The sequence below is a fragment of the Pan troglodytes genome, chromosome 5 (assembly GCF_028858775.2).
Source record: "Pan troglodytes isolate AG18354 chromosome 5, NHGRI_mPanTro3-v2.0_pri, whole genome shotgun sequence".
Classification (NCBI taxonomy): Eukaryota; Metazoa; Chordata; class Mammalia; order Primates; family Hominidae; genus Pan; species Pan troglodytes.
This window is the reverse complement of record NC_072403.2, coordinates 87486605-87499084: the sequence shown is the minus strand read 5'-3', so window position 1 is coordinate 87499084 and position 12480 is coordinate 87486605.

Genomic DNA, 12480 nt, shown 5'->3' with positions numbered 1-12480 from the left:
TTTATTACTTGTTTTCTGTTTGTTTCTGTTTTTATTCTTTCTTGTCTGCTTTTTGTTTTATTTATTTATTTATTACTGTTTAGCTAGACCACTTCATATTATTATTATTATTGTTATTATTATTTTTGGTGGCTGCTTCATGTAAAATGTAGAAACCATGCAACTTTTTTTTTTTTTTTTTTATGACGGAGTCTGGCTCTATAGCCCAGGATGGAGTGCAGTGGCACAATCTCGGCTCACTGCAAGCTCCGCCTCCCGGGTTCACGCCATTCTCCTGCCTCAGCCTCCTGAGTAGCTGGGACTACTGGCGCCAGCCACCACGCCCGGCTAATTTTTTTGTATTTTTAGTAGAGACGGGGTTTCACCGTGTTAGCCAGGATGATCTCGATCTCCTGACCTCGTGATCCATCCGCCTCGGCCTCCCAAAGTGCTGGGATTACAGGCGTCCATGGAACTTTATATATCAATTAACCACCCCCTTTGGCCCTTTATGATATACAGTAGTCTCCCCCGTTATTTGCTGTTTCACTTGCTGCAGTTTCAGTTACCCACTGTCAATTGTAATCCACAAATATTAAATGGAAAATTCCAGAAATAATTCATAAGCTTTAAATTGTACATTGTTCTGAGTAGTGTGATGAAAGCCTTGTGCCATCCTACTCCATCCCACCCAGAACATGAATCATCCCTTTGTCCAGTGTATCCATGCTGCATGCTCTACTCACCTGTTACGGTTTTGCTGTGTCTGCACCCGAATTTCATTTTGAATTCCCACGTGTTGTGGGAGGGACCTGGTGGGAGGTAGTTGAGTCATAGGGGCAGGTCTTTCCTGTGCTGTTCTCGTGATAGTGAATAAGTCTCATGAGATCTGATGGTTTTATAAGGGGGAGTTTCCCTGAATAAGCTCTCTTCTCTTGACTGCTGCCATGTGAAACGTGTCTTTCACCTTCCGCCATGATTGCCAGGCCTCCCCAGCCACGTGGAACTGTAAGTCCATTAAACTTCTTTCTTTTGTAAATTGCCCAGTTTGGGGTATGTCTTTATCAGCAGTGTGAAAACGGACTAATACATCACTTATTAGTTACCTAGTAGCCATCTTGGTTATCAGATTGACTGTCATGGTATCACAGTGCTTGCTTCAGGTAACCCTTATTTTACTAAGTAATGGCCCCAAAGTGCAAAAGTAGTGATACTCACAATTTGGATATGCCAAAGAGAAGCTATAAACTGCTTCCTTTAAGTGGAAAGGTGAAAGTTCCCAACTTAATAAGGAAAGAAAAAAAAAATCACATGCTGAGGTTGCTAAGATTTGTGGTAAGAACAAATCTTCTGTCTGTGAAATCGTGAATAAGGAAAAAGAAATTTATGCTAGTTTTGCTGTTGCACCTCACACTGCAGAAGTTATGGCCACAGTGCATGATGAGTGCTTGGTTAGGATGGAAAAGGCATTAAGTCTGTGAGTGAAAGACATGAATAGATATGTGTTTTGCTTGATGGCAATAGGGTTTGGTACTATCTTGTTTCAGGCATCCACTGGAGGTCTTAGAACATATCCCCTGAGGATAATTGGATACTACTGTAGATGTTATATTTTACAACTACATATATTAAAAACTTCACAAGACAATGTCATAATATTTGCTTTAAATAATTATATTTATCTTTTAAAGAGGAAAAAATGGTCTCTCATATTTACCCATATTAACCACTTCAAAATCTCTTTATTTCTTTCTGAAGATCTCAGTTTCCATTTGGTTTCATTTTTCTTCCAGTCTAAAAAAAAGGTTCTTTGACATTTCTTATAGTGCAGTTCTTCTTTTAATATTGTACTGCATGGAAATGTCTTTATTTTGCCTTTGTACTTGAAAAGACATTTTCATTGGATATAGAATTCTGAGTTGACAGATTTTTTTTTCTTTTAGCACTTTAGAGATGTTTCACTGTCTTCTTATCACTATAGTTTCTGAGGAGGAAATCAGTATATATTAGAATAGTTGTCGCCATATAAGCAATATGCCATTTTTCTTTGGCTACTTTCAAGAAGATTTTTTCTTTATTGTTGCTTTTTGGCAGTTTGACTATGATGTGTCTAAGTGTGGTTTTCTTCAAATTTATCCTTCTGGGCAGCTTTTTTTTTTTTTTTTTTTTTTTCGAGACAGGGTCTCACTCCGTCACCCAGACTGGAGTGTAGTGGTGCAATCTCGCCTCACTGCAACCTCCGCCTCCCATGCTCAAGCAATTCTCCTGCTTCAGCCTCCCAAGTAGCTGGGATTACAGGCGCATGCCACTACTGCCTGGCTCATTTTTGTATTTTTAGTAGAGATGGAGTTTCACCATGTTTGCCAGGCTGGTTTCAAACTCCTGACCGCAGATAATCCACCCGCCTTGGCCTCCCAAAGTGCTGGGATTACAGGCATGAGTCACTGCCCCCGGCCTTTATGGGAAGCTTGACTCTAAATAATGTCTTTCACCAAATTTCAAAATTTTGGGCCATTAAATTTCAAACATCCCCCTCCCCCCAGCTCCATTCTCTCTGTGTTTTCCTTCTAGGAATCTGATTACATATGTGTTAGATCTTCCGTCATTGTCCCATAGATCTCCAAGACACTGACAGTTTTAAAAATTATAAAAAACCTTTGTCCTTCAGACTGGATAATATCTGTTAATCTAAGTTTACAGATTCTTTCTTCTGTCATGTCCAGTTTGCTGTTAAGTCCATCTAGTTAGATTTTTATTTCAAAATTGCATCTTTTATTTGAAGAATTTTGATTCTTTTTTAAAGTTTCTATTGTTTTGCTAATATTCTTTATATTTTCACTAATATAAGCATATTTTGTTTCATTTCAGTGAACAGAGTTATAAAATCTGCTTTAAAATTCATGTCTGCTAATTTTGTCATCTAGATCACTTTGAAATTGATCTTTTTCCTTTTTTTTCTTGAGAGATAGGATCTCACTCTGTCACCCAGGCTGGAGTACAGTGGTCTGATCATGGCTCCTTGTGGCCTCAACTTCTTGGGCTCAAGTGATCCTCTGTGTGCCTATTGTCCGAGTAGCTGGGACAATAAACACATGACACCATACCTGGCTAATTTTTAAATATTTTGTAGAGATGGGGTCCCACTGTGTTACCTAGGCTGGTCTCAAATTTCTGGGCTCAAGTGATCCTCTCATCTTGGCCTCTCAAAGTTCTGGGATTATAGGCATGGGCCATTGTGCTCACCTGAATTGATCTTGGCTCATTGTCTTGTCTCTTGAAAATGAACATTTTCCTTGTTCTTAATATGTTGGGCAATTTTGCATTGTGTTGTGGACTCTGTAGAATGTTTTGTAGTTAAGACTCTAGTTTCTACTGTATATCTCCAAAGAGTGTTAATATTTTAAGTGGAAAATTAACTTTGTCAAACTCATGCTGTACATGCTTTTTCTTGGCCAGCAGCTGAAATCTCAGCTCATTCTTCTTGTCCTTAGCTGAGGTACTTAGAGTCTCTGCCTCATTCATGTATAGTTCAGGGACTTGGGTAGAGTTCATAAATAGAATTCAGGCCTCTCCCTTTCTGGCTCTCTTTTTTCGCAGTTTCCTTCCACACTTTCCAGGTTCTGTGGTCACTCTGAATTCCATTCTCTAATTCTTCAGGCCAGAAAGACTACTTTCTATTAGAATTTTAGCCACCCTGTGCAGTGCTGACTTTAGCCTGCCCTCAGGCTAAAATCTGTAACAATGGGAAACTCATTCTCTTCTAGTCCTTCTTCCAGGTTTTAATTCTTACAGAATCTTCTTGCTTTTGTTCACTTTCCAGTGGCTTCGGGTCATTTTTGTTTGTTTGTTTATTTTACTTTATTTATTTTGTCCAGAGATTATAAGTAAATATGAGTTCTTATTTTTGAAAAGATTGGTCCTGATAGGTTCTTACTTGGCCATCTGAGACATATCTCATATAGTATCTTAGTGGGCTTGAGCCCATTTCCCCACATTGTAACCTGATCATTTTGTTGACTTTTCTTATTCTCAGTCTGTCTTCCTCACACATGCTTCCTAAACTGCCTACATTTAAGAGTTTATCATGGTCCAATTTAATGGTGGCATAAATTAAGATATACATTTATTAAATCATTTGGACAGTCAAATACATTATTTAATTTAATCCTCCCAACAGGTCTAAAAAGTGTGCTTTGTGAGAAGAATTCAAATATTATCTCTATTTTACTGAATTTCATTGTGATTGTATCTTGCATATGATACTAAGGTTAGTAAGTGGCAAAATCCAACTTTAAAACCAGATGTGTCTGATTCTAAAATCTTATAGTACTGTGTGTTTTGGGCTAGTTACTTTATGTTTTTTATCCTTGTTTTCACATATGTGAAATGGGGATGATATAGCAATGAAATATAGAATCACATGTCAGTTAAATGAGATATTGTGAATGCATGATATAGTGCAAGCAAAATAGTGGGTATTTATGTCAGCTTTCATTGTATAACAACCTCGAATTCTCAGTGGTTTACAAGAATAAATATTTATTTCTTGTCTCCAGTTCATGTTGTCAACTACTGGTTGGATGCTATGAATCTATGCAGACTGCAGGCTGAGTCTGCTCCAAATATCTACTTATTTTGGAACATGAACTAAAGGAGAGCCTCATGTGCAACATGCCTTTCTTATGGCAGAGGGCACAGGAACTAGAGTACTTTTGGAGTCTTATAATCTCTCTAAAAGCCTGTGTTCAGAAATGATATACAGCAAATATTCCATTGGTCAAAGCAATTCACATGTCCAAGCCCCAAATCAATGGGCTGGGGAAATATATTTTACTCACAAAGGAGGGAATGAATAATTGCAAACAATAACATAATCCACCACAGATATAATCATGATGTTTTGCTTCTACAATACCACAGTTACTATTTTCCAATAACTGGAGTAGAAGGTGGATCATAAAAAGGATATGGCTACTTGAAATGGCAAAAGTACAAAGGAGTATTTTATTACATGCCAAGATAAGAGTTCAGATAAGAGCTGCTATGGGCATTTAGAAAAAGTTAGTGTGAGCCACAAGGACTAGGAAAAGTCTCATGAATGAGAGATGGCTTGATCTGGGTCTTGAGAGATGATTCAAATTTAAATAAAAGTCATTTGAAGCAGCTATAGGAAAATGAGCAAAGGTACAGGGTTGGATTAATTTGATCCTGTTATTGGGGTGATTTTGCAGGGAGGATCATTGGAAGCAGGCTGGAGAGACTGAGTATCAGGCAGGAGATAAAAAGGAGACCTTAACAAATTTTAAACAAGATTCAGAATTGAAAAGTTATGTTTTAGGAAGATTGTCCTGGCAATTCTGTAGGAGGGAAGATGGGTGGCAGGGAGTATTTCTCCAGCGTTATACACAACAACCATTCTTCTTTTATGTAAGTTGTACACTGGCTCTGTGAGATGAGCATATCACAAAAATGTGGTGAGCATGACAAATATTTCCTCAATGCATACTTGACTCCCACTGGTAAGAAAACTTGAATTGTCTTACTTGTTTTTCTCAAAATCTCCTGTGTGACTAAATAAAGAGCATGCTTTGGTAGGAGACAATACTTCCCACACACAAACATAATTAAAGCAACATATCAGATAGGCTGGATGGTCAATAAAACATTGCAAAGTGGAGGAAAATATTTTTTGCACTATCATTTTTTATTTTGCTTTTGAACTAATCAAGAAAAGACAATTTGAACACAATTTTCTTTTGTGCACTTAAAAGTAGAGAAAAGGTTTCTAAAATTTTCCATCTTTGAATTTTTTTAGCAAAATACAATGCCCAGAAGCTTTTGGAAGGCAGTGACAGTGGCTGTGGTAAGAATTTCCATCCATTATTTTATCCCATTATTTCTCTGATTTTTTATTGTTATTGGTTTTGGTTCATTAATGATCTGTGATAAATATTTATTATGCAATGCTGCTCTATTTTGGATTTGAAAATTAGTAACATAAGTTTGAATGAGATTATTTGATTTTCAGAATTGTATTTATGACTTAGCTAAGTGGAAAAATGCTCAACAGTAATGTATGCATTTATCAACCCTTAAATCAATCACCTAAAAAATTAAGATTTTTTTTCAGATCTATTGGGCCATCGTTATTTTTGTCATGAAGACTATATTGCTTCATAATTAATATGATATTGAAACTAGATATCACAGGATGAAAAGCACTTAAAATATATGTAGATTAACATCTGGAATCTTGGAGAGTGAAACTGAGGAAGAGAGAAGGGACTGAATATTTATTTACCTTTTCTTCCATGCCAGACACTGTAAAGTGCTATACTCACTTGTTAGAATAACCATTCAATGCAGTTGTTGCTGTTATTATCCTCATCTCGCATATGAGGAAACTTAGGCTCTCCAAGGTGAAGAAAGCTACTCAAGGCCTCATAGTTAATAGTGGGTAAAGCTGGTGTTCAACCTAGATGGGTTTGACTCTAATATCCAATCCCCTTCCATTACATAATGTTGTCTCTCCACATTGCTCTGTTCTCATATTTCCTAATCCTTTGTCAAAGGGAGCTGGATTCCACGTAGAACCTAGAATTTCTGTTTTAGTTAATGGATGGTCTATATATCAGTGGTCCATGATTTTTAGAAGTTCAAATTTAAAAAAAAATTAGTACTATAAACAAGGAAATTAAATTTATAATTTGGTGCTTAAAATATATACTTATATAAAAACAATTATATTACAATAATAATAAAAACAAAAAATATTCAAATATCACCATAAATCATCTCTTAGTTTTCCATGTTGTCTTTTAGTTTTTGTCCATGTGCACACACAATTTGGTAAGAGTTATGTTCTTTAATTAAACATTTTAGTAACTATACACTATTTCACTAGGTGGACATATCATCATTGATTAAGTCATTCCTGTAATGTTCGAAACTTGTTTTCAATTTTCTGCTACACTGTAATAAACATTTAAATTCATGTAGTGCTTTTCTTATTTTATATAATTTCTGTGGAATAAATTTCTGGTAGATATTGGGTCAAAGAGCAGCAAAATAAAAAATTAATACAAAATGTACTACTTACAATTTTTAAGCCGAATGAAATAGAAAATATTATCATATTGAAATGCTGTTGTGTCAGGGGTTCCCAGTACAACTCTCAGGCTTGATGATTCTCTAGAAGGACTCATGGAACTCAGAAAAGCTGTTATAGTCACGATTATGGTTTATAACTGTGAAAGAGTGTAGATTAAAATGAGCAATGGGAAAAGGTGCATAGCTGAAACCTAGGAGAAACCGGGAACAAGCTTCCCGGTGTTGTCTAGCAGTGAAGTTGCAGGGGGGATGCGCTTAATTCGCTCAGTAATGACCTGTGACAATATGTGTGGAGTATTGTGAACCAGAGAAGTTCCCTTGAGGCTTAGTATCCAGGAATTTTTGGGGGGGGTCAGTCACATAGATATGTAGTGCCCATGTGATTGACCTTAGCTACTCAATCTCCAGCCCCCTAAAGGCTGGAGGCATGCAATGGCTCCAATACAGAATGGCTCAAGGTATGAGGCACGCAAACACATTCTTATCAGGCAGGATATTGCAAGGACTCAGAAGTTCTCTCCCAGGACCAGGTCAAGAGCCATTCCTTTTTTTGGATTGTGCAGTTTGAGCAGCCAAAGCCTGTTGAGCTAACTCCTTATTACACATTGGTGTAGAAATAGTTCAAGAAGGATTGAAAAATCATGATGTTGCAATGTTTAAAAAGGCTTGGAAGATTAATTAGTTCAAACTTTACTTTTTTATAGCCTGAGTAACTGTGGCTCAGAGCAGCTAAATTATTACCCAATCACACAGCTAGTTAGTGATAGACAAAATGCATGAGGATTAAGTGGAAGGTTTTTAATGACCTTCCACTTAAAGTCATTGTGTAGGTTTACTGTTAAAATCTTTTTTCCTATTAAAATGCTACCTTATTTGTTCTCAGCTTTTTAGAATGCAGAAATACCACCTATAATGCATGCTTAAAATGCAGATACCCATGGCCCAACTTCAGAGATTCTTATTTGGTAGATTTAGGTGGGATGTAGGAATTTGCAGTTTTTAACAAAGTACCCATGTGATTTCTGATACTGGTCAGCCGAGGACCACACTTTGAAAAACATTGTTACACACTGATGACTGATAAATCTTCCTACAACCCAGATTAAATTATGCGATTGTGTTTTTAAAAGAAAAGTCATTGGCTCTTCACTTTCTGCCTAATTAAGTACCACTTTCTTCGGCCCGTCATTTCACTAACTTCCACATTCTAGCCCCAAGTATCTTTCCTCTCACTATTCCCTAAAGCCCCCAGCAGAATCGACTTTGTGCACTTCCCTGAATGGTTTGTGTGTATTTTTACTTTTATAATTTGTTCCTATTGTAACTGTAATGGTGACTGCTTGTTTTTGTCTGCCTAGCTTTTTTTCCCCACTCCTTTCTTCTCTGGGAATCTGCCTCTGTCTCACTCCATGTGGTTCTGGGCTGGGTGGGTATGTAGGAGATGGAAAGATTCTCTCAGGCTAGTAATATTTGGACTCATGGAACATGCATGGTTTAAATTAGCATTTGGAGGATGAATACGACTTTGAGAGGAGGAAGACATAGTGAGTTGTGGCTGATGGATGGGAAGGAGTATGTGGTGCAAAATGAAGAAATGTACTTTCAGGCCAATTGTGGTGTAGGTACTTAGAAATTTTGGTCAGATGAGATGGGTCAGGAGAAAGATTGGAGCTTCAGAAATAGAAAGCATTAATGTGACAAGATGGTATGTCCTATATTTTCTATTAAAATTTCTGATTTGCAAATGAGAAAGATGAAAGCCTGTTATTCAACAGAAGGAATTCTGCAAACTATAATTTTGAGCACTGGGGTGCTGGTCACCTCTGGATCCTGACTTTGCTTGCCACCTCCTTTATAGTCCTGATGATCCTCATTTTCTTTTTCATGGGCAGAGATAAGAGTTTATTGGTGCCTTGTATTATTCTTCCAATGAATTGATACGGTGTAAACTTTATATACTGTTCCCCTAGGGAGCTTTTTTAAATGTCATTTAAAAAACCACATTGAATATTGACCGTTTCTTTCTTGTTCTCTTGACTTAACAATTTTCTTGCTGATTTGGGGGAGGATACAAGAAAGTATGGGGAACAAAGAAAGTGAATATTTAAAAAATATTTTCTTCCACTCAGAATGGGACAATTTTCTCCAATGGCTCAAAGATGACATTAAACATCTAATACCTGGTTTTCTAATTCCAAATCTCATACTTCTTCCAAGAGGGTAGAGTGATTAATGATACTCAATTGGGATGTTAAAACATGGTATGTTGTTAAAAATAACCAATACTACTATTTTGGTGCCTTTCGATTTTTGCATTATTACAGAATATTTGACCATAATAAAACAGAGCTATTTATGTTTCAAAAAATGGATGTTTTGTGTTGCGAGATTTGGGATTCTACAGTCTTTGAGTAGGTGATCTATTTGTCTGGCAAATAATGTCTTCTTTTAATTTGGCATTTGGAGTGCCAGGCTGGTGCAAGGATATTCTCATGTCAGACTATCAGACTAAAATTGTGCTGTGTGGAGAAAGAGAGCCACCAGGTAGCGCTCAAGTACTATTTATCAATGTTAGGACACGCCTATGCGGTCAGGTTAGTGTATGATGAAGCAACCAATTTTGCTGAAAAAATAAAAGTACTTAATTTTAAGAACTTTTTCTCATATATGGATAAATTCTAATATAGAACCACAAACTCTGTTGTTAAAATCTATTGAAACTAAGATAAAATTTTATTGCTTATCTGCCATGAATACATAGTTTTCTCTCGCACACTGCAAAACAAGATAGGAATTCATAATTATCTTATTGACCAGGTGCTTGAAAATGTATATCAATAAACAGTGCCTAAAAATCTTCTGTCAGAAAAATGGCCAGAACTCCCATGCAAAGAGGAAAAAGTTTGCATACAGGGTTACTGCACTGTGAGATGCACTTCTCCCTGGGATTTCTCTGGAGGGGCCTCCTCTTCACCCCAGAGGATGTCTGACTTTGCAAATCCCTTCCAAAAATATGGAAAATGATAAACATTCATACCACTTTTCTAAAAAGATTATATTCTTATTACTAAAGTTAATTTTTCTAAGTACTTTAATATAGCATTTGAATGTACTGAAGAAAAATGTGTAGTTTCTATATGTAATTAAAACTTCTTAGATCTATGCTGAATTAATACTATTACAGAAAATACCTAACATTGTGATTTGAAAGCATAAAATCAAAATATGATTGTTATTTTAATGTTTTATGCTTTTATTATGTGAAATTCTAAACATATGCAAAAGAAAAGAGAATAATACAGTTGATCCTTTGACAACGGGGGTTTGAACTGCATGGGTCCACTTATACAGGAATTGTTTCGATTAAACACGTATCTCAATGGATGGAAAATGTGCCTATGTGGGGTGACTTTTTGCTTACAGGGGGTCCACAGGGCTGACTGTGGGTCTTGAGTATATGTGGATTTTGGTATACTCAACAGTCCTGGAGCCAATCCCCTGCATATACATGTACTCATCACTCAACTTCCGTAATTACCAATATTCCGCATCACTGTTTCATCTATACTCTTCAAGCTTATTTTTTCTGAAGTATTTGAAGTACTTTTAAGTAACAAGAGATCATATCATTTTACCTGTGAATATTTAAGTTTGTATTGCCAATAGATGAGAACTTCAAAAAAACCAACCCACATAATCACAATACTGCTATTCCATTACCCAAGCACTTGATATGTAACTTTGTTTTAAAGCTCAGTCAGGCAGTATGCCATCCTCAGTGAGAAAATATTTGTCTTGAGAGTTTGAAATAAGAATATGCTGTAGAATGTTGAATAAATATTGTTTTTAAAAAATAGGTGTCTGGGCGTGGTGGTTCATGCCTGTAATCCCAGCACTTTGGGAGGCTGAGGCAGGCGGATCACCTGAGGTCAGGAGTTTGAGACCAGCCTGGACAACATGGTGAAACCTTGTCTCTACTAAAAATATAAAAATTAGCCAGGCATGGTTGCACGCACCTATAGTCCCAGCTACCTGGGAGGCTGAAGCAGGAGAATCGCTTGAACCTGGGAGGCGGAGTTTGCAGTGAGCCAAGATCACGCCACTGCACTCTAGCCTGGGCGACAGAGTGAGACTCCGTCTCAAAAAAAAAAAAAAAAAGTAAAAGATTTTTAAGATAAAATGTATTATATATATATTCTACATTTCATTATTTAATTAAGCCTTATGTATCTCATGTGTGGATCATTGGACAAATGAAAAGCCAAATACGTTTCTCGAGGTAGGTGGGTCTTAAGTTAGATAAGTGCATATTTCCAATGTGCATACTTCTGTTTATAAGTTAGATAAGTGCATAGCCCTAATGTGCATGTTTCTGTTTTATTGCCATTGTCTGAATAAAAATCATGAATATGGCTACATTAGCTAAACTCTGCCTGCTGTGAGACTTAAGACTTTTTGATGTGCAGCTCTGTTTGTTTTGGCTTGCTTTCTTTTTCAGACTTTATGTGATGTAACGTTCCCTATAAAAGTCTGACATCAATAAGGATAGGAACTGACTCGTTACATTTTCTGAAGATAATCAGAGTTTTTAGGCTTTTAGTATTCTCCTCCATGCCCGTCCATATTGACAGATTGCTTCAGCCAAGGCAGGCGTGACCACAGAGTTCGTTTACCTCAAATAGCCAAAGCTTAAGATCATGCCGCAGAGTTCAGCTAAGACCAAGAGAGGAATGCAATTGCCTAGCCTGAATGCGAGTGATATTGCATATCCTTTTAGGAATGTAATGTTTAGATTATATCTAGTGGCGGTGAAGAGTAAACAGACAGCTTTTTTCCTGTAAGACCTTGTAATACTTCCATAGTATTTACAACATCATTATTTTAACCCAGTGTATTGCTTGTGTGTGACAACTTTGAAGGATTTTTCCTACCAAACTATTAACTTAAAATATAAAAGAATGCATGGAAAAAATTGCTTATTGGATTAAATTGCTAATCCAATAAGGATAAAGATTTTGACTATCCTGTCTGTATGCCTGCTTTTCTTTATAAAGAATTAAAAAGCATAGGACAAGTAACTTTGTTTCATCAAATATCTCTGAATTTTATCTATTAACTAATTTATGAAATACTTAAACCAAACTTCTATTAGATAGATAGATTGAATTCTTTGTTCAAATTCAGAAATTCCCCAGCACTTTAAACCTTGTGAATTATTTATACTTTGATAAGTATTCACCTATTTTTTTTTTCTCCAGGCAAGTCTTGATACGGAAGTGAGTAGAGCTGGGTTCTTATCTGAAATTATATAAATATAAAATGTACATCTATACACATAAAGGCCATCTTAAAAAGCAGATTTATTTAACAGAGTTAGTTCCAGTTAGGTTT